Source organism: Euleptes europaea, chromosome 15, assembly GCF_029931775.1.
Source record: "Euleptes europaea isolate rEulEur1 chromosome 15, rEulEur1.hap1, whole genome shotgun sequence".
Lineage (NCBI taxonomy): Eukaryota > Metazoa > Chordata > Lepidosauria > Squamata > Sphaerodactylidae > Euleptes > Euleptes europaea.
Genome location: NC_079326.1, coordinates 9864578 through 9886857, shown reverse-complemented (window position 1 = coordinate 9886857; position 22280 = coordinate 9864578). Strand labels below are relative to the sequence as shown.

General features: G+C 45.6%; 1 protein-coding gene, 1 non-coding gene and 1 pseudogene across 2 annotated transcripts in view; all 3 read right to left on the bottom strand.

Annotated features, from left to right (window-relative positions):
- The window catches only part of GLI2 (GLI family zinc finger 2), a 235972-nt gene that overhangs the window by 189852 nt on the left and 23840 nt on the right, over positions 1-22280 (bottom strand). The window lies entirely within an intron of this gene.
- Positions 7535-8156, bottom strand: LOC130487781 (chromatin modification-related protein MEAF6-like; annotated as a pseudogene).
- Positions 15801-15871, bottom strand: TRNAT-UGU (transfer RNA threonine (anticodon UGU)). Its single transcript has one exon. It is a non-coding gene; the product is annotated as a tRNA-Thr (tRNA).

Genomic DNA, 22280 nt, shown 5'->3' with positions numbered 1-22280 from the left:
AGTGGCAATCTCTTACAGGACGTCTCTGGATGTTAACATCGGAGGATACTGATGCTCGTTTAGATCTTCAGGACTTGGATCAATTACTGGACGATGCCCGATTGGCGACTGAGGATTTACAAATATTAACTGGACTTTTGGATAATCTTATTTCTCGACAAACTCTTTCTACCATGGCGGGAGCCCCGCCGGAGGGTTTTTCCCTGATCCCGGATGCGGCCAGCTGCCAGGCTGAGGCCAAGCGAGTCGCTATTAGCACCGCTCTTCTCCTTGTGGAATGTACAAAGGACACCCCGGTAGCCACCTTGGCTCAAGTTTTGACCCCGACGTTTGGAGCCGAGGCATCCGCACTGGCGGTTCGAGTACAACCTCTGCTGGGCGGGGAACCTGACCCCATACTCTTGCTCCTCGAGACAGAACTTTTGCCGCGCATTACGGCAGAGGCTGCCCTAAGACTTGAGAACGCCAAAGTTCTTGCGGATCAGCAAGCCGCCGAAGCGGCTAGGGTCGCAAGAGAGAGAGAGGCGGCGGAAGCAGCCAGGGCGGCTGCAGCAAGGAATCAGGCGAACGTGGACACGCGCCCCAAGGACTATGTACTGGGACTATCAGGTCTAACTTTTTCCCCGGCGTTTGTCCCGTCGCGTGCGACCCAACGCGCACGCCGTTTGGCTGACCGACGTCGAGACTCAGATGAGTCTGAAGACGAGGATTTATATGGGGATAGCTCTCAATGGGCCACGAGCTTCCGAACCAGTAAGCCTCATCTTACTGGGGGCCCAAGTGAGGAGGTTCATCTTTTACGAGCCCAGAATCGGGAGCTCTCCGACCGTGTTGATCAACTCCAAGAAGTAATGGAACTTATGCTTCACGAGAACAGGCAATTACAACAAACCCTGATAGCTCAGAGACAGCCCGTTCCGATACCGGGTCAGGGGGTACCCGTACAACCACCCGCTAATGTGCCTGCTCCACCCTTACCTCCTGGAGCTCCTGTTGCTCCTCCGCCCGGACCACCCGTGCAACCACCTGCTAATGTGCCTGCTCCACCCTTGCCTCCTAGAGCTCCTGTTGCTCCTCCGCCCGGACCACCCGTGCAACCGGGTCAGCCCGCGCCCGGCCCTTGGAAGCAACTCAAATTGAGGACTACGTATGACGGATCTCTTGAGACTTTGCCTTGTTTCTTGCATCAAGTGGACAGTTATATGCGAGAACAAGGTCAACTTTTCCCCACGGAAGATAGCCGGGTGCGGTACGTAGCTTCCCTCCTGACAGGCAAAGCGGCTGACTGGATGGTCCTCCAGTTTGACACCCGCTCTCGTGCGATTCGTTCCCTCAACAACTTCATGACTGCCCTGAGAAGGAGATTTGAGGACCCCTTCCTGGGAGAAAGAGCCAAAACGGAACTCTTACAATTAAAACAAGGCTCTGCTACAGTTCGGGAATTTGCCGATGAATTTCAGCGACTGGCAAGTAAAATTGTAGGTTGGCCCGAGACCACCCTAATCCATCATTTCAGGGAAGCCTTGCATCCTGACATTCTGAACTGGTCTTACATGCGGGGCGATCCCGATACCCTCGAAGGCTGGATCCTATTAGCCGAAGAAGTGGAAAGCCGCCGCCGCTTTATTTCTCTCGTCCGTCAAAAGCACAAGGAGAAGGGCACCCAAAAGCCTCAACCCAAGGCACCACTGCTCGTCCCACGAAATCCCCCACGTCCGCTCCAGGAACGTGAAGCCCGATTTCAGAGGGGTGCCTGTCTTACATGCGGAGAAATGGGCCACTTTGCAGCCGTTTGCCCACGCCGCCAGGAATTATTTCGTCCCAGCACGACAACCCGCGCCCGAGGTCGTCCACCACGCAGAGGCACCGCGGCCACCCGCAGCGCAGCTCCGGGAAGGCCCACACCCTCTGCACTCCATGCCGGGGACCCAGCCTCCCTGCCTGCTTCCAACGACCCCGCCGGGTCTCGGATTACAAGTGCCCCATTGGGGGACAGCTTTCCCTCTTCGGATGAGGAAAACCCTTGGGTTTCTCCAGCCTTAAACCTGGAATCTCCCCTCGACTTGTCAAAAAACGGCTCCGGTCTGTGGTGAATGGAGCATCTCCACAGACCTCTCAGGATCTCCCTATCAAACCGAATGCTCCTACCAAAATCAAAGAAGTGGACTCCACCGTCTACGTAGATGCAGTTTTACAACAACTTAACGGAGGTCCACAAATCCCCGTCAAAGCACTAATTGACTCCGGTTGCTGTCGCACTCTCATAAGCGAAGCCACGTTTGCTGCCCTCAGAGCCGACTCAGAGGCTTTACCCGCCCCCGTCCAATTTGCTCAAATGGACGGGAGCCAATTCCAGGGGGGTCCAGTTGATCATCGCACCATAGGGGTGGCAATGGGAATTGGTTCCCACTGGGAACAAATAGACTTCACTATAGCCCCTATCCGATTTGAAGTGGTCTTGGGAATTAACTGGATTAAAGGACATAGTCCCAGTATTGATTGGGAAACAAACACTATTTCTTTCGCTAGTCCCACCTGCGACCAGCATCGGCAAAACTTTGCTCTGCCATTTCCGCCCGTTCCAGCATTAACCTCTACTGCCCCAGTACCGCCGGCACTACCCGCTGTATACCGGGACTTTGAAGATGTCTTCGACCTTAAGGAATGTGATGCCTTACCCCCCCACCGGGCCTCAGACTGTGCGATTGAAGTAGTGAAGGACTGCACATTAACCAAAAGTAAGATTTACCCTATGAGCGCTTCCGAGCGCACTGTCCTCCGGGACTTTTTGGACAAAAACCTCGCCAGAGGGTTCATTCGCCCTTCGAATGCCCCAAACTCGGCCCCCGCGTTTTTCGTCCGGAAAAAAGAGGGCGACCTTCGCCTGTGCATTGACTTCAGAAAGCTCAATGCGGTTACCCAGACCAACGCCTATCCTATCCCATTAATATCGGATATTTTGGGACAATTACAGGAAGGCCGTGTGTTCTCTAAATTAGACTTGGTAGAAGCCTACTACCGAGTCCGTATCCGCGAAGGAGATGAACACCTCACTGCCTTCTCTAGCTGTTTCGGAATGTATGAATTCCTTGTAATGCCGTTCGGATTAAAAGGGGCCCCGGGGGTCTTCATGCAACTCATCAATGAAATCCTACATGACCTTCTATATCGTGGGGTGGTGGTCTACTTAGATGACATTCTCATTTATTCGAAAACTATGGACGAGCATGTGACTCTGGTCAGAGAAGTTCTACAACGCCTGCGTAACCATCAACTGTTCGCTAAACTAGCTAAGTGTGAATTTCACCAAAGCAAACTCACGTTTTTGGGATACATCATCTCCCACCAAGGTCTTCGCATGGACCCCGCCAAAGTCCAAGCCGTCCTCGATTGGACTCCCCCCACCAACCGTAAGCAAGTACAGCAATTTCTGGGGTTTGCAAACTTCTATCGGGGATTCATCCCTAACTTCGCCCAAGTGGCTCTACCCATTACGGACCTGCTGAAAACGAAAGGAAAAGTAAGCTCGGCTGCCTTGCCCTCCGCAAAAATCCTATGGACTGAGCAATGCCAAGCCGCCTTTCTGGCCCTCAAACGCCTCTTCACTTCGGAGCCGGTGCTACGGCACCCAGACCCAAATCAAATGTTCATTGTGCAAGTCGATGCTTCCGATGTAGCCATGGGAGGGGCTCTCCTCCAGCAAGGACCGGACGGTCTTCTTCACCCTTGCGCTTACTTTTCAAAAAAATTTGCGCACGCTCAATTGAACTGGCCCATCTGGGAGAAAGAGGCCTCTGCAGTTCATCATGCACTGACTTTATGGCGGCAATTCTTAGAAGGGTCTAAAGTACCCTTTGAAGTTTGGACCGATCACAAAAATCTAGCTGCCCTCACGGGGTCCCATAAGCTATCGGCGAAACAACAACGGTGGGCGGAGTTCTTTGCTCAGTTCCGTTTCACCCTGAAGCACGTCCCTGGGAAGCAGAACGTTCTCGCGGATGCTCTCTCCCGTTTACCACAATATCCGGTAAAACTCGAAAGACCCACCAACTCTCTGTTCACCCCTATGCAACGTGGGGCCCTACCTATGCTGGCTGTGCAAACCCGATCCCAGCATCAACACACCTTCCCTAACTTGCAAGCTCCGCCAGCCCAACCGGCTGCCCAGCCGCCACCGCAACAGACCGGAGTTCCCGCCCCTCCTACCCCTCCGACCGCTCAGCCGCCTGCAGTCTGCGCGCCGCCACACGTAAGCACTAACCCTATAACTATTTCTCAGATCTCCAGGACCGACGGGGGGGCTCCCTCCAAACTCCCCATCTCCGAATCCTTTTTAACTGTCCTTCGGGACCAGTGCCTTTTAGAACGTTCCGCTCATACCCTACCTCCTGGTGTTTTGGAACAAGGGGGGTCCTGGTACAAAGACTCAAAATTGTATGTACCCAAAGCTCTCCGGAAGGACGTTTTACATTTAGCTCATGGAGCCAAAACAGCTGGGCACTTTGGGTTTCTGAAGACCCTTCACTTATTGCGCAGACAGTTCTGGTGGGGGGGAATGCGTTCCGACATTGACTCCTTCATCCGCAGTTGTCCCGTTTGTGCCGCTGCGAAACGTTCGCAGGGCAAACCCCCGGGACTGCTACAACCTCTTGAAACGCCCAGCAGACCTTGGGAAGTGATTGCTATGGACTTCATGACTGATCTCCCTCTCAGTGGGGGTAAAACTGTGTTGTGGGTTGTTACTGATTTGTTTTCTAAGCAAATACATTTGATTCCATGTGCAGGGATCCCCTCTGCTCAGAAACTGGCCCGCCTCTTCGTGACGCATATATTTCGTTTACATTCGTTTCCGCGTAAAATAATTTGTGACCGCGGAAGTGGTTTCGTTTCTAAGTTTTGGAAAGCTTTCCTCAAGTTGGTGGGGGTGGAACAGGGATTGTCTAGTGCATACCATCCTCAAACTGATGGTCAAACTGAACGTGTCAATGCTGTACTCGAATGTTATTTGCGTTGTTATGTTAACTACCACCAGGATAACTGGGTGGAACTGTTACCTTTAGCAGAATATGCCTACAATAATGCCATGCATCAGTCCACAGGTTTTAGCCCGTTTTTTGCTGTGTATGGACAAGATTTCAGTCCCATCGTTCCTACAGATGATGTAGAGGGGGAGGGGAACCCCGACATTGCCTCCTGGGCACACGCCCTCCGTACCACTTGGCCCTGGCTCGTTAGCAACCTCGACCGGGCCAAACGTAAATACAAAGCGCAAGCTGATAAACATCGCTCCCCCGGGGGTGATCTGCAAGTGGGTGCTTTGGTTTACCTTTCCACCAAAAACCTCCGTTCCACCCAACCGTGCCATAAACTCAGCGCCAAATTCATTGGCCCTTTCCCCATTACTCGGGTCATAAACCCTGTCACAGTGGAACTGGCTCTCCCCAAATCCTTGAGGCGTGTGCATCCTGTTTTCCACATAAGCCTCCTCAAACCCCATGTTGCTTCTCCACGGTGGCATCCGGACCCACCGCCTGCGCAACCCATCATGGTGGGGGGGGAAGAACACTTCGAAGTCACCAAGATCCTTGACTCCCGTATTCACCATGGCACTCTCCAATATCTAGTTCGTTGGAAACATTTCCCCCCTGCCTATGACGAATGGGTGCGCGCACGGGATGTCTCCGCCCCCGACCTCGTCGACGCCTTTCACATTGCTTACCCGACCAGACCAGCCCCCTTGCGAACTGGGAGGGGGCCTTGAGGGGAGCAGAATGTCAGGCTGCTATCTCGGTTTCGTTATTGCCTCTGTCTCTGTGCTGTATTGTCTGCCCCCCAAGGTCGCATGCCTAAGCCTGGGAACTCAGCTCCTGGGAAACTGTATTCCTGCGTGTAATCTCCCGCCTTTACTGCCTTATAATATCTCCCAGCTAGTGAGCCTTTCATAGCTGTCATTTTATTCGTTTGCACTGTATGCCTATTTGATCAGTAAAAACCATCTGTTTGGACTCTATACGACTTTGTGGTGATTTCTGGTTCTGTGGGCCAAGGGCTGACAGCAAAACCCACTTCAAACTTTGTTTCAAACTGTGGTTAAGAGGGAAACCCAGGGTTTCCAATCATTAACCATGGTTAGTGCCTGCATATATGTAATGCTAACGTTTGGTTAAACCAAACCAAAGTAGAGAGGGGGAAATTTGCACAGGAGAGGGAAGATGCTGTGGTCCAATCCAGATCTTGTAACCATCGCTGAAAAATTGGTAGTGTTAATCTACACCAGACCCTATTGGTAATGTACAACTGAATCCACATTATGTGCATATCTCAACATATTCATGACCTTGTTGGTGTCACAATTCTCTCATTATTAGCACAAGTAACAATATCTAAATGAATAAAAATGCAACTTTAACTACAAAAACAGAAATGGATATTTTCCTTTGGACAAACCTTATACACTTGAGATGCAAAAAAAAGTATTTAACAGCTATTTCTAGAAATACTCTCATGAGCTCATACTGGAATATAATCCTTCTCAAATACAACAGACAAAGTGATTTCCTTGCAAAACATCCCTTTATGGGTATAGCTCCCAAAAAGATTGTCGTTCAAAGGAAAAATCAAACCTGTTTAGTTTTACAGTGGGCACAGCTTTTTAAAAAGTCAAAATGCACACTTTCTTCTGTTGGAATAGGCAATGTCTGGTGTACAAAAAGTAGAGAAGAAGACCTTGCAGGGGGCCGTAAGAAAACAATTAGATAGGATAGTGAGGTCAGCACCTTCTCTCGTTAAGTGTCATTCCAGATTGCTACTCCTAAAGGAGTATCCTGCTTCTTCTTAGAAATTCTACACTGGCAGAGCAATCCTCAAGGGGGGGAATGGCCTTTGGAGCCACCGTAACCCCTGCTCTGGCCTTAGTGCCACTTGTGCCAGCTAAGTGGGCACTAATGCCCGTGCAAGGCAACTTACGCTGGTTCCGGGAAGCAGTGCGGCAGCAGCATTTCCTCGACGCAAGGGCTCACGCCGGTGCTGAAGGGGGCATTCCCAGGGCGTTCCCTGGGGCAGAGCTGGTTTTAGTCAGTTCCCTAAGCTCTTTCACCCCAGGAACACCCCCTTTTGCAGGCACACCTTGCACCTGCAAAACCTGTGCAATAGCCCCGTAAAACCCAATGGAGGAGTTTCACAGGACTTGAGGAGAATTTTTTTTAAAAAAAACACCAAGATTTATTTTTAAAAGACAACCATTGATTTCTCAAAATACAAGAGTCCCCTCCCCCAAGCCACTCAGGCGGCAGTGGCACGCAGAAACATTGACAGGAGCATCTCCCAAGGGTTCTTTTACACACACGATGAAACAGTAAGTGCTGCCGATGAGAGGAGGGCTTCGATTTCTGATCAGCAAGGAAGCGAGATGCACCGGGAGCCAGGGATCGTCACCACCAGGTCTGTGCTACAAGCAAGAGTAGGTGCGCAGGTCTAGGAAGGAGCTGGCATTGTGCTTACTCAGTCTCTTGGCCTGGACTACTGGAGGGGGAGAGGGGCCAATCCTGGAAGTTTCACTGCAGAGGAACCTAGTAGTCAGCGCGGGGCTTTTTGTTTAACTTGAGATCAATCCTGTGTCGGTTCTTGTTCTTCCGTTTTTTGTGGCTAATGTGGTGGGGCTGCCCGAGGAGGCAGAAGAAGTGGCTTTCTGTGGCTTGACATCTTGAACAGAGCCATCCAGCTCTTCCGCTTCCTCCTGACTTGGCTCGTTTTCCTGGTTGTAAGACTCTGAGGAGGTGCCACTCTTGGTCCTGCTCCAAGGACACCGTTTTTCAATGAGCTGGTCTTGAACTCCTGCCAGTGCACTGAAGCAGCCGAGGTGACAGAGGACTTGCTGAAGACGCGCTTGGCTTCTTTGAATTTCTAGTTCCATCGATCATTCTTGCTGTTGGAGTTCTTCTGGTTGGTGAGGTAGCAGTCCCAGCCGCGGATGATGTTGCCAGACATCTGCGTATCTTCCATGTAGCTGCCCTCGAAGGCGTAGATCTGCCGCTCCAGGTTGGTCAGCGTCTCCGCCAGCTCCTGCTTGCGCTTGACCAGCTCGGCCAGCTCGCGGCAGGTTTGGGGATCTGCAGCGGGGCGCTGGCCTTGGCATCCGCCCTGTGAAGTGCAACCATGGCCGGCCCAACTGGAGCCTCGCAGGGAGTCGGGAGAAATAATTTTTCATTCCCTCTGCACTGCTGCAAGCCGCACAGGAGGTGACATGGCTAGGTAGGGTTGCTAGGTCCCTCTTAGCCACTGGCAGGAGGTTTTGGAAGCAGAGCCTGAGAAAGGCAGAGTTTGGGGAGGGGAGTGACTTCAATGCCATAGAGTCCAGTTGCCAAAGCGGCCATTTTCTCCAGGTGTATTACAGCTGGAGATCAGTTGTAATAGCAGGAGATCTCCAGCTAGTACCTGGAGGTTGGCAGCCCTATGGCTAGGCCATCGCTGGCCGCTCCCTAACTACCCTCCCTTCTGGATTGCTGTTAGTCTCTCCCTCTTAGCTAGTGATGTAGCTAGGAACCTATCTCTGGCCTTTTATGCAGGGATGTTTCCCCATAGTCACCCCTGCTGACTGCTTTGGGGCTTCCTTTTGATTATGCAGGGCCTTTTCCGCCCATCAGAGGTTGCCTTGCTCTCCCAGTGTTTTGCCCATGTTTTCTAGGTGCTGTTTTAGCCGGAATCTGAAAAATGTGGCAAAATGCACTGGGAGAGCGAGGCGACCTCTGACGTTTGGGAAAGGCATGCATAATCAAAAGGAAGCCCCAAAGCAGTTGGCGGGGGTGACCACAGGGAAACGTCCCTGCATAAAAGGCCTCTGTCTCTCCTTTTCACTACTGAGTATGTCAGTTCCCATATAAAGCTTTTTCTACACTTTAATCAGGTTGAACACCTTTGCTGTGTTAATTACTCTTCCAACAGCTTCCTGTGAGATTAATAGAAGGGAATGAAAAGAAGGAAGAAATGTAACCAGTGAAGGAATGACCATATACATTAGGTCTCCTGATTTACAGTCTCTTGCAATTGTTTGGCCTTGCGTTTGCCATGAAAATTATACTGTGTGTCTTTTGTTAGCATTCTAAAGAGGGATTATGCAAAGTTCAAAAGATTTGCTGAATCTTTTTTTCTAGGAACACCAAACGTGCTGCTTAAATAAAAAAATTCTAGTTGAAAATCAGCAGTTATCTTTGCTATATTTTACTAATTCTAGGATAAACACAAACCATGGTTAGATCCAATAAAGTTGATTTAAAAAAATATTAGATGCCTTTCTTCCTTTAGCGGAGCCCAATGTGGCTTACAACATAGGTAAAACACATACATTAAAAACATAAAAAACAAAATTTAAAAGCACAACTCAAAGACTCCTAGTAAACTTAACCAAATGCAGTCCTAAATAAAACCATCTTCAACTGACTCCTAAAGATCAGTTGCTGTGAATCACTGTGGGTGTTCTTACATTGGAACTACTCCTATTAACGATTAAAAGCCCTCCTTAAAAAAATTCTCTTCCACCAACCCTACCACAATGCATACAAGCAAATCACGAACCCAGGAAGTTGGAGTTTAAGAGCAAATGAAGCCAGATGCCTGAAGATATTTCCCCAATTTTCAATGGCCTAATCCACAAATATGACAGTGCCTCAACGTTTCACTGAAGTTGCACCAATAGACAGCTTCATAAAAATGAAGTCGTATCTTCATGGACTTAAATTGGTTTAATCATCATAATGTATATATACATTTAGATTTTACTTCCTTGGTCTCAGTACAGTCTTCAAGTTCTTTAACAACATCATCCTTGTTTTAAGGCCAATTCTCAGAGGGCCTCTAGCAAGAAGAGACAAGTCACATTGCTGGAAACTGGGAGGCAGCTGTTTTTTGCCTGGCCCTGGGTTTTAATTAGTTGTATTTTCCCCAATAAATGCAGCTGTTCAGCAATCCATTTGAATCAGTCATTACCACTACCTGACCTAAAGGGACTGTTGCACATTCCAAAATGGGGCAACATGGAAAACAGAGTTCACTTCCCACTGTCTCCTTCCTACTTAGAAAGTCCTTGGCAGTTTGATGACACTGACCTCTGCTTTTGGTATAAGATGTTTAGTAGGTCAAAGAATGGCAGTGATAGACGAAAGAAGACCAGCCCACTTCCCCCTGGTTGAGGTATACCATTGGGGCCAGAAGTCTGCAACCCTGCTGATAGGCATTGGGAAAGTAATTTGGCTTTACCAACGTCTTGTCAGGCAAAGAACTGTCTCCATTCAAGGGCTTATGGTGAATATGGTTTGTGGTCTGGCTAACACTAATGACCTTTTCTGGTCTTCTCATAAAGAGCTGAATAAGGAACAGATGCCAACCATCAGCAGCAGCCTTACTGTGTGTAAAGGTTTCGCTGCTCTAGACATACCGGAAAAGGCGCAGCCCTCTTTGGCCAGTCTTTAAACATTTTGCTGCTCTAGGCAAACAGCCTGCTGCGCTTTTGTGGAGGACCATAGTCTAGATGTGCTCAGCAGCTTTCATTTGCCTTGGCTCCCTTGGCAATTGTGGTGACCCTTTACTTCTGAGAATGCCAAATCCAAATGATGCTGATGTTCTGACCTGGTGCTTGAAGTCAGTAATGGGCTGGGTGAGAGTGAACAAACTGAAACTTAATCCTGACAAAACAGAGGTGCTCTGGGTTAATAGGAAGGCAGACCAGGCACTTGATATCTCTCCCAACTTGGATGGGATTACACTACCCTTGAAAAGTCAGGTTCGCAGCTTGGGAGTACTGCTTGACACAGCAGTCACCTTAGAAAACTAGGTGACTGTGGTGGTTTGGAGTGCTTTTGCCCAGTTTCAGCTGGAGCATCAACTGTGCCCTTTTGTGGCTCAGTTAGATCTAGCCACAGTGATCCATGCCTTAGTTATATCTAGACTGGACTACTGCAATATGCTCTACTTGAGACTTCGCTTGAAGAGTGTTAGCCACAGCTAGTGTAGAATGCTGTGGCTAGACTGTTGGTTGGGGCCAGCTACCGGAAGTGACCCCAATATTACATTGGCTTACAGGAAAGAAGGCAGACCAGTCCAAAACTTGACAACAAACGGATTATCTTCAATCTGACAGACCGACAACTCTCACCTGAAGAAACTTCCATCTTAGCCAAGGGAGGAAACTTTGCAGTCACTCCCACCCAAATTCCGGTGGAAGACATCATTGCAAATGTAGAAGCTGCCATTCGTAATCTACCTGAAGAAGATGCTGAGGAAATAAGAGGAGAGACAGCAGGAATTCTACGAAAAACAAAGCCCCCTGCTAGCAATATAACACGCAAGGAGAGAAACACCATCAAGTCCCTCAATGCAGATCCAGAAATCATTATTTTACCAGCTGACAAAGGCAATGCCACAGTGATCATGAAAACAGAAGAATACAAAAAGAAGATTGAGGAACTTCTGGACCCTGCCACATACAAAAAACTAAAACGAGATCCAACTTGCAAAATTACCAGGAAAACTAGCATACTGATCAAGAATTCCACTCTTCATCCGGACACACACAGAAAATTATGCAAGACAGAAGCACAATCACCACAATTATATGGACTACCTAAAATTCATAAGGATTTTGTCCCACTCCGACCCATCGTGAGCGCCACTGGTTCCCCAACATATGAATTAGCTAGATATTTGACCACCCTCCTACAGGACCACATCGGAAAAACCACTGCTTATATCAAAGATTCAACTCATTTCATCAACAAAATCAGTCAGTTGAGACTCAATCCACAGGATATATTAGTCAGTTTTGATGTTGTATCCCTCTTTACCAAGGTTCCAGTAAAAGACACACTCTCATTGATTAACCAGGTTTTTCCAGAAGATATAACAGCCTTCTTTCACCATTGTTTGACAACAAGTTATTTCCTATGGGATAAAGAATTTTATGAACAGATTGATGGAGTAGCTATGGGAAGCCCACTCAGTCCAGTAATAGCAAACTTTTACATGGAATATTTTGAAAAGACAGCATTAGAATTGGCACCTTACAAACCTACAGTCTGGTTCAGGTTCGTAGATGATACATTTACTATTTAGAGCCATGGTGAAGAAAAATTAATGGACTTTCTAAACCATCTTAATAATATCCATCCAAATATTCAGTTTACCATGGAAAAGGAAATTGAGGGTAAACTCCCATTTCTTGATACCCATGTCATCCGTAAAACAAACTTTCAGTTAGGTCACAAGGTCTACCGGAAACCAACTCACACAGATCGCTACTTACACAAAAACTCCAACCACCACCCCCGACAGAAAAGAGGAATAATCAAAACATTAATGGACCGTGCAAGATGGATCTGTGAACCACAGTTTCTCAAGGGAGAAATTAATCATCTAAATCACGCACTGCTAGCAAACGGCTATTCCAGAAATGAAATCAGAAGGGCCATTAAACCAAACAAAAATAAGAAAACTCAGGAAAAAACAGTCTCCCATAGGAAAGGTATTCTTGCCATTTATTAAAGGAGTCACTGATAGGATGGAGAAACTTTTGAAAAAACATAACCTACAAACAGTGTTTAAACCCACCCAGAAAATACAACAAATGCTACGATCAGCAAAAGACAAAAGAGACCCCCTCACCTCTGCAGGAGTATATCGTATACCCTGCAGTTGTGGACAAGTTTACACCGGGACCACAAAACGCAGCATACAAACAAGGATAAAAGAACATGAAAGATACTGCAGACTTGGCCAACCTGAGAAATCAGCAGTGGCTGAACATGGACTGACCCAAACAGGACACAGGGTCTTATTCTAAGACACTGAAAGACTGGACAATTCTACCAATTATTTTGTCAGATTACACAGAGAAGCCATTGAAATTCATAAACATCAGCACAACTTTAACAGAAAAGAAGAGAGTTTAAGAATGAATAAGGCTTGGCTTCCTGTCCTGAAAACCTCCAGACTAACAAAGACTACAGTCCACAATAGCCATGCAGATTAGCTTGGGATTCACACATTAACAGATCACTTCAGGATACAATGGTTCCATATTAACATACCACACCCTCATTAGCACATTATCTTGATACTTACAGGACAATGATTAGCACATTACCTTTGATACTTTTTGCAGGACAATGATTCAGCTCAAACCCAACCTCTTTCTGACTATATATTACTCTTCCTACACATTTGACACTGAGAGACACTGTCCTTCAGCGTTACTCCTCTGAAGATGCCTGCCACAGCTGCTGGCGAAACGTCAGGAAAGAAAATACCAAGACCACGGTCACACAGCCCGGATAACCCACAAGAACCAATTGCATTGGCTATTGATCTACTCCTGAGCCCAATTCAAGGTGTTGGCTTTGTCCTTTAAACCCTACATGGCTTGGGACAGAGATATCAGAAGGACCCTCTTCTCCTATACATTCCTGCCAGGGAATTCAGATCACACAGAGAGGCCTTCTTGACTGTCAACCAAAGAAGCTCATTTGGTGGGTACAAGAGAGAGGGTTTTTCGCTCACAGCCCCATGATTATGGAACAATCTATCCAGGGAGGGGTGCCTGGCAGCCTTACTCTCGATCTTCAGCATGCTGCTGAAGATAGTACTGTACCGGGTGAGCCTGCTGAGACCCCCACCCCATACACACCATACCACCAATGTCAGCGGCTTGCCCAGTGGAGTATTGGGCGGACCCCACTGAGACTCCCACACACACACTGCTGCCATAAGCAGCTTGCCTGGCGCAGTACCAGGTGGGGCCCCCAAGACTCCCCTCCATTGCTGCGCTTGGGCAGACAACATTTAATTTAATTTTAGGGGAATTTAACCTCCCAGTGTATTTTAAAAAACATTTTAAATTTTTCTAACCCTAGGGTGTCTTTGTCAGTTAAGGCTTTCTGGCTTTCTGCCTCTGCCCCTCCCCCCCCCCCGGCATCTACACCTCAATGGAGACCTGCCCGGCTAATCGTCAGTGAGTTACCCGGTCCCACGGAACAATACCTGGGAGCCCTGGAAATCACCTAGCTATTTCACGCTTTAGTTTCATGTATGAGTTTTTCAATGAGTAGTTACCGGCAGTTACCTTCCGTATTGTTTCCTTGTATCTGAGCCATCAAGACAACTCTGCCACATCTCGTCCTTTTGTATTATGCCCTGAACCTAATCAATCCTATTGTATGTACCCTATAAAGCAGGGGTGGGGAACGTCAGGCCCGGGGGCCGTATAAGGCCCGCGAAATCATTTGGTCTGGCCCTTCATGGGTCCTGGCAGATCTCTAGCTCTAAGGATCTAAGACTGGCAATCCGCCCCCTCCCGCAGCCAGGAATAGCCTCTATTCAAGGTGGATGTTTGTTTTGCCGAGAAAAGGAATCTTCTTTCCCCCTTGCAGAAGAGTCATTAGCTATGGAGCTGCTAGGACCACCCAAGAAACTATGTTAACCCTTTCCCACCTGGGCTGTGGAGAAACGTATTTCCTCTGCACTACAAGAGGGCTGGGGGCAGAAGTGGCGACAATGGAGGGGTTAAAGGGGGCAGGGCCAGAATGTGCGGCCCGCAAATGATGTTATAAATATCCAAATGGCCCTTGGCAGAAAAATGGTTCCCCACCCCTGCTATAAAGGTACCGGTGTATCACCATGTCTGTATTGTAGCCTTATGTTTCTATGGACTTACTGAACTCGCTGGCTTTCTTAATAAAACTTTTAAACTCGCGACTACATCTGGAGCGAAGTCCCTTATGAAAGAAATGCAACGAAGTACTGCAGTCTGACAGTCTTCCAAGTCTGCAGAAATATCTGTTTGGGGGTAAGTGTAGCCCCAATCCGTGGATTTAGGTATCCACAGACGGGGCCACTCTAGGAAATTAGCAAGAGTGAAAGGGCTCTTAGCCCATGTTCCACAATATGTAGCCTGAATAGACCACCCTAGAGGATATCACACAAATCCAGGATGTTTTGCGTGCCTTTTGATATTTTCTGTTTATTTAAATTGGATTTTGTGCATTCAAATTGTTTAAATTGTATGGGTATTTTTGGTAAACCACTTTGGTCCCCATTCAGGAGAAAACTGGAGTAAGGTAAGCTCTATAAACAGCTAATTTTGTGATCAGTTCTTGACATCTCAAATAGATGCCACTGACAGCACAGGTATAAAAAACAGGCAATACATTCTGTCTCATGTTGGTCATTTAAAGGATGAATCCAAGTGTGTATGTGCAAAGAGGGAATGAACTGCAAGCAATTCTGTGCTTTACAATACAAGTCGATCAATTTAATGATCCAACTTTGATCCTCGGGCATACTGTCTCTTCTCCAGTAAATTAGATAATTTAGTTCTCTTACTGGGCAAAAGCAGCTCCAAGCAATAACAACCTGACCCTGTCGCACAAACAGATACTGTGCAGGCACAAGGCTGCGCTTGAAACAAACTTCTCTAGATCCAATATGGAACTTGTTTTGCATGCCATCAAGGGAGTTCAAGCAAAGTAGCTGCCAGGTGTTTAAGTTCATGCTGAAGTTCACAGCATGCCCTAGTTTCAACGTAAGAACTTAGAATGGATTTTTTTTACCAGGGATGGAAGCCCTTGTTCACACCGTAAGGACATACAAGGTAGGGCTCACAGAAAGAGGATCACAGATGAACAGATACAGCCCCCTTATACTTAATCAGACCACAGGTCCATTGAAGTCAGCATTATCTATTCAGACTGGCAGTGGCTCTCCAGGCTGAGGTTTCAGGCTGAGGTCTATCACATCACCTACAACCTGATCTTTACTGGATATGCCAGGAAATGAACCTGGGACCTTCTGCATACAAAGCAGATGCTCTACCATTGAGCCATGGCCCCTCCCTATTGAGACTAGATATGCTGACCAGTTAGAATTGGGTATATTGGCCTCATTCTCTTTAATCCTACTCACATTCTGTTTGGGGTATTTATACTTTGTGGACAACCACATTTTCTTATCATATCACCACCATGCAGTTTATCTATTGTTCATACTATGATGGTTTTAAACTAAATTATGAGCTTCTATATGCTGTCACTGTTGATAACCTTAGACTCCCTGTAATATCTATATTCCACCCATTCTTTAAGGAGCTCAGTGACATACATTATCTCCTCCCCCTTGTTAACTTTGTATCAACCTTTGTGAGGGAGGTTAGGTTGAGCGACAATGACTTACCCGAGGTAATGTATTACCTCAATACAGATGAACTGAAAGATATCCAACAGTGCATTATTTGCAACATTTTTTTTTTCTGAAATAGGTCAACAACACTGTAAAAACTCTTGGACCAGACTGAGTGATTTATTATGCAGGATTTCTAAAGGAATGACTCTTCTTGCCTCTGAGTGCCTCATTTTATTGTTGAGTTCTTGGAATATCAACCTCAGAACGTGAGATAATTTATTAAAGGGTATTTTTTATCCTCCTCCTCTGTCCCATTATGACTAAATTTATAGATTCAGGATTGCTGTAAATTATACTATAGTAATACTGCTGCACAAGTGACTTTCCATTCCAGAAATTAAAAAGCAATTCAGGTAAATGATCTTTAGCCACTGCCGTGCATCCCTGCAGAACTCATTAACTCTAGGGATCACACAGCATACCAAAAAGATCACACAGGCAAAACTACCATTTTTAAAACAGTGGAAATATTTTGAATATAAATAACTCCAGTTGTTCATGGATACTGTCTTGCTTTGTTTATAATTTGCGGACCACCTTATTTTCTTAGTTTACAGCTGCCTTGTTAGAGAGTGTTTGAAGTACTTCTGAAGTAAAACCCAAGTGCCACAGTGTGCGCTATAGTGAGCCTGTGAAGCTACATTTGCGCATGGGAAAGAATTAGTGCATTGGCAGGATACTATCTGTTGTTTCAGTTACTACCAGTGGTTTAAACTTAATTGGAATGAATGACTTCCTCTGATTCAGCTGCTTGAGGAATGAGATTCTATGGATTCATGAGCACAGCCATTTCCAAGCTAAGAAACTGAAGCCCAAAGAGCTGGGTTCTGAACAAAGACACAGGGAAATTTCATTATTAAAAGGTTGGAGAACCACAGATCTAGAATAATGAGATATGCAACCAAATCTAACATGCTGCTGTGATTTTTCTCAGTTTTATAACTATGACTATATACAAGCAGTAACCACTAACTAATAAAAGAAAATTAACATAGAGCCTAAAGATGGTAGTCAGACCCCTTGATGGTTCTAACTGGAGTGAATACATTCTATCATTTTTGAAATTTTGCTGTGTTTTGTTGCTTTCTCTTTATTTTATTTTTAAGGAAAAAAGGCAAATATATTTTCATAAAACTCCAAACGCATATCTTTACTCAAGGAAGGAAGAAAAATTATACAAAGCAAAAGTTAACTCAATGAAATCAATGAAGAGTTTCCAATAGTCTGAAAAAACAGGGGTTTTGGTGTACCTTCTTTCAGTCATACAGATTCAGTTAATGTAGTCAACTTAGCTCTGATTCTGATTCGTAGTCAATTAGCCACCTGCCAGACTTCCTTTATCCATGTTTAATATTCAAGTTCTTCGCATTTTGCCAATTTTTGGCAATAATCATTTTACGTATTTTTTCACTGCAGTGAAAATCATATTCCTATGACCAGTTGCAACACACACATATAAAAGACCTCATAGAATAATGTTTTGGTCTTGTAACTCATCATTTAAGTCATTTAAGAAATGACTTTATCCTCAAATGTTTTTATAAATGGACATGACTGTGTTATGCTTATTTTTGATGCAAAACATCACCCTAAAATGGTGCAGTTCAGCAACAGTTCAGTTCAGTTCAGTTCTGCTTTTGGATTCCTCCCCCCCCCTTCTATTAGAGTAAATAAAAACTTTGACAGAATCTCTTTTTTTATTTCAGCTAAGTGCAAAACATAACATTTGGGTTCTAGAACCAGCTCCAAAAGACACATCACAGATTTGCAAGGCAAGGGGAGTCATGAGCTTGTAAAACAGCAGAGCAGGAAGAATGAGTGTCATTTCATTTTGAGATGTTTTGCAACATACGCAGACTTCTAAAATTTTCTTGAGGAGAGATTACTTGGTTTTGGCTAAGCATCTGAAACCACTTGTAGGCCACACAGAAGTTACTGTGAAAGCAGATGACATCCTCTTTAGAAATCCTTCTAGTCACAAACAGATTTTGAAAACGTATACTTACGAACCACGTCAGCAAATTGGCTCTTTTATGGTCTGCAGCCTTCCCTATGAGCAGGATTCCTGCAATCCTTCTACTTTGCATCAACCTCCCTGCTGTCTTCTTTGCATGTTCTAAACAATAGGGACCTTAATGGCGGATTTGATCCACTTGAATCTTTTTTTGAGGTGTTCAGGCTTTAGAGACCATGAAGTTCACATTGAGTAAGTCACATTTGTCAAACTGAGGCTTGGAATGGAGATTCAGCCAGTAAGAGACTGCATCTTTCACTGAAGCTTCTTCTGTATGTTAGCTCTGAAAGCAAGCTCCTTTTGTATCTGACAATTCCTCTTACAAGAGATAAACCTTGAAACTGTTACCTGACGCCCAGCAGCTGCCCTGCTGTTCTGCTGCCCACAGAGAAGATTCATGCAACTATCAAAGCAGTCTGAGTTGCCATTCCTGTGCCAGAAATCCCATTCTCAGTGCTCTAAATGCACTGCCGCTTTGATGTTCCCATATCTTCTAGAAAGGACGCTCTCCAGACAGCTGAACTGCTGAACCAAATGAAAGCCTGCTTTGATTTCAACAGACTCAGCTTGTCAAAAGTGAAGTAAAAGGTGGATGTAGGGTGGTTTCAGATACCTGTTGAATCGGTAACGGTATGGGAAGACACAGGGTTAAGCTTAACCAAAATTAACAATTACTATAATCAATTGCATACAATAAGATAGTATCAAAGCATGACATATGACCACTCATAAGTGACAAATGAAGTTGCTGAAAGATCACAGAAATATTTTAAAAGGAAACCCAGTTATTCCAAGTACAACAATTTCAAATGCAGTGATGTCGACCCAGAATCTAAATCAAGTAATGAAGAAACACTGCAGTCTTACAGTATTTTTGTAACAGAAGGTTGTTTCACAACAATCTTCCTGGGACTGCAAGCATTCGATCTTGGAAGCTCTTTTCAGGAACAGAAGGTAATAATGATATTCAACATTACCTCTGCAATTGGCAGGTAGTATGAGGCCTCTAGACAGGATAACTATAAAAAATGGTACAGGTACAATTTCAAACAAGATTCTTCCTATTCTTTTGCAGTTTATTGTCACACCAAGTTGCACTTTGTTCAATGCAAATATGCAAAAGAGTTCCCATTATAACAGCAATTACATGCCTAGGCTATTTTGATGGATTATTTTTAAGAGTTGCCGTTTGTTGGTTTGTATATTCACATCTTCAATTTTTGGGTGGGTTTATTTCTGGATTTTTTTTTTTTTTTGTACCATTGTGGGTCACCCTTCTCCTTCCTTGGTTTGTTGCGAAAAAGACTATACAGGAATGGATCATTGTCTCTAATCAGCTTGTAATACCATTTCCCTAAGCATCCTGCCCCTAAAGGGAAAGTGACACAGACAGAAAATCAATAGTTCTGCTACTGCTCTTAACTAACAATATAATTAACCTGGGTGTAGCAGCCATTTTTTCCAAAGGCAGTAAACAAATAGAAATGATGGAGAAGGCACTGAAGCATTCAGATTAGCACAGGTAACATTCTGAGCAGCTTCAGTTCTCCTGTGTGAACCATTCGCTGAGCAGCAATTGATACCCACTTGTGCAGTCTTCGGTGTTGAGCCACTACTCCTAAGGGTGTTTGCTTAAAAGAGTCATTTATAGATGGACAGAGCAGTGCACATTTATGTGCAAGGGTTTAGCATAATGGTTTTCAAAATATGTTCCAGTGAATCCTACAGTTCCTCAGAAGCTTCTCAACAATATTAGTGATGGTGGATAAGCTTTCCTGAAAGATGGCTTGTCAAGTATTAACAGTTGTTCCCTGTGATGTAAAGTCATAGGAGACTGTTGGGTGTCGTCTCAGTTCATGCAGTACAGTAACCCTAACACCCAATAAGCTTTGCATAAAATGTGCCCTAGAACATGCTTTTCTCCAATGTATTGGGTTTCCATGCAGAGTTTCTTGGCAAATGAATCAATATAGAAATGATTCCCTTAACATATAAACCGTGGAAACAACTTTAGAAGATCCTTCCTTAGTACAATGCATTATATGATTCTTTTCAGCCACCCAAGTCCAAGATTCTTACAGCTTAATGGGTATGAGAGAAAGGGAGCCACATTCCTAAGACACCAGGCCAAATATTACCTCAGCCTATGAACTCAGTTTGACAAGCCACTCTCTTTCTGCCCTCCCCCACATGAGCAATCTAGAGATAACTGGTTGGATCCAGATTAACCGTGCATTCCTGGGGGGGTTTCTTAGGAGGTGGTGTGACCTTGCCACCGCATAGCTGCGCCTCACCCCTCCACCGGCAAAGGGTCCTTGGGACTTGTGGCACCAGCATGGGGGGGGCATACTCGGGGCATTCCTGGGGTGGGCCGGGGGGAGGAGCCACGGGTAGGCAGCTTCCTCTCCCCTTTCGCCCCAATACGCTGGCGCTGAGAACAGCGTTGCTGTGCCTGCTTTTTAGCAGGTGCAGCCTCACTGTTCTCTATGGGGCGAAAGGCCCCGTTTAACAACAACAAAAAAGCTGTGAAAAGACTTTTTTCCCCCCGGCGTACGGCGAACGGCTTTAGAAGGCGGCTCGCCTGCGCCTTCTCCCTGCCGTTCCCGTACGCCGAATCTCGGGAATGCATGAACATAAGAAAGGCCCTGCAGGATCAGACCAAGGCCCATCAAGTCTGTTCACACAGTGGCCAACCAGGTGCCTCTAGGAAGCCACAAACAAGACGACTGCAGCAGCACCATCCTGCCTGTGTTCCACAGCACCTAATATAATAGGCATGCTCCTCTGATACTAGAGAATAGGTATGCAGCATGACTAGTATCCATTTTAACTAATAGCCATGAATACCCCTTTCCTCCATGAATATGTCCACTACCCTCTTAAAGCCTTCCAAGTTGGCAGCCATCACCACATCCTGGGGCAGGGAGTTCCACAATTTAATTATGCGTTGTCTGCATCTTCCAACCATTCCTCCTTACTGCTACAGACCCCCATCATATCATTCCTCTGGGTCCCCTATCCTCCAGAAGTAGGATTTTGTGGAGATCAGTGGGTTGCAGTGAGACGGGGGAGGCAGGAAAGTTCTATTTGGCCATTAGGAAATGTAGTGTGCATCCAGCTCAATAGTACTAGTCTAACCTAAAAAAAAGCCCACATGGTGTAGTGGTTACAATATGAGAGTAGGACTGAGACCCACTTTCAACCCATTCTGCCATCAAGCCACTGAATAATAAATAAATGAACCAATAGGGCTGGTGGAATGATTATGTATGTAAGTGCCGTTAAGTTGCAACTGACTTATGGCAACCCCAGCAAGGGGCTTTCAAAGCAAGTGAGAAGCAGAGGTGGTTTGCTATTACCTTGCTCTGCAGTCTTCCTTGGTGGTTTCCCATCCAAGTACTAAACCTGCTTAACTTCTGAGATCTGAAAAGACTACCATGTCATCATTCCTCCCGGTGGAATGATTACTGAGGTAAATATTTGAACACTTGAAAAGTGTTCTATAAATACCCAGAGTTATTATTATATACACACACAAACTTAATCAATTGAAATCTGTATTTTAATACATAAAAGGCTTAGCACATAGTGAGCAAGTGAACCCATTTTGGTAACAAGGAAGGTATGTATAAAAGATCACCCTCATAAGTGACTCCATATTCACATGCAGTGAAGGAAACAAAGGGGCCTTGTGTCAAGTGAGGATACCCAGGCTGGCCCATTTCTATCCCCATGTAACTGATGCATAGGTTAAAGGCCTTTTACAACCTGTCATAAAAGGCAACCCATCCTTGCTCTAATAAGAAAAACATTTCTCCCCTCTCCCCTCATCTCTAATATATTTTTATGATTCAACATATCTGTATTAAAAACTTGTTCCCTTCAAAGATCTTTCATGTCCCAAAGGGAATGTCTTAAATGATCTTATAGCAGCCGTTACTTATCTTTACAGTTCACAAAGTTAATGCTTGGGACTTTTACTTTGCTCTATATATTTTTAGCAACCAGCCATAAATTTCATTTGATTTAGACATCAGTGGCTCTG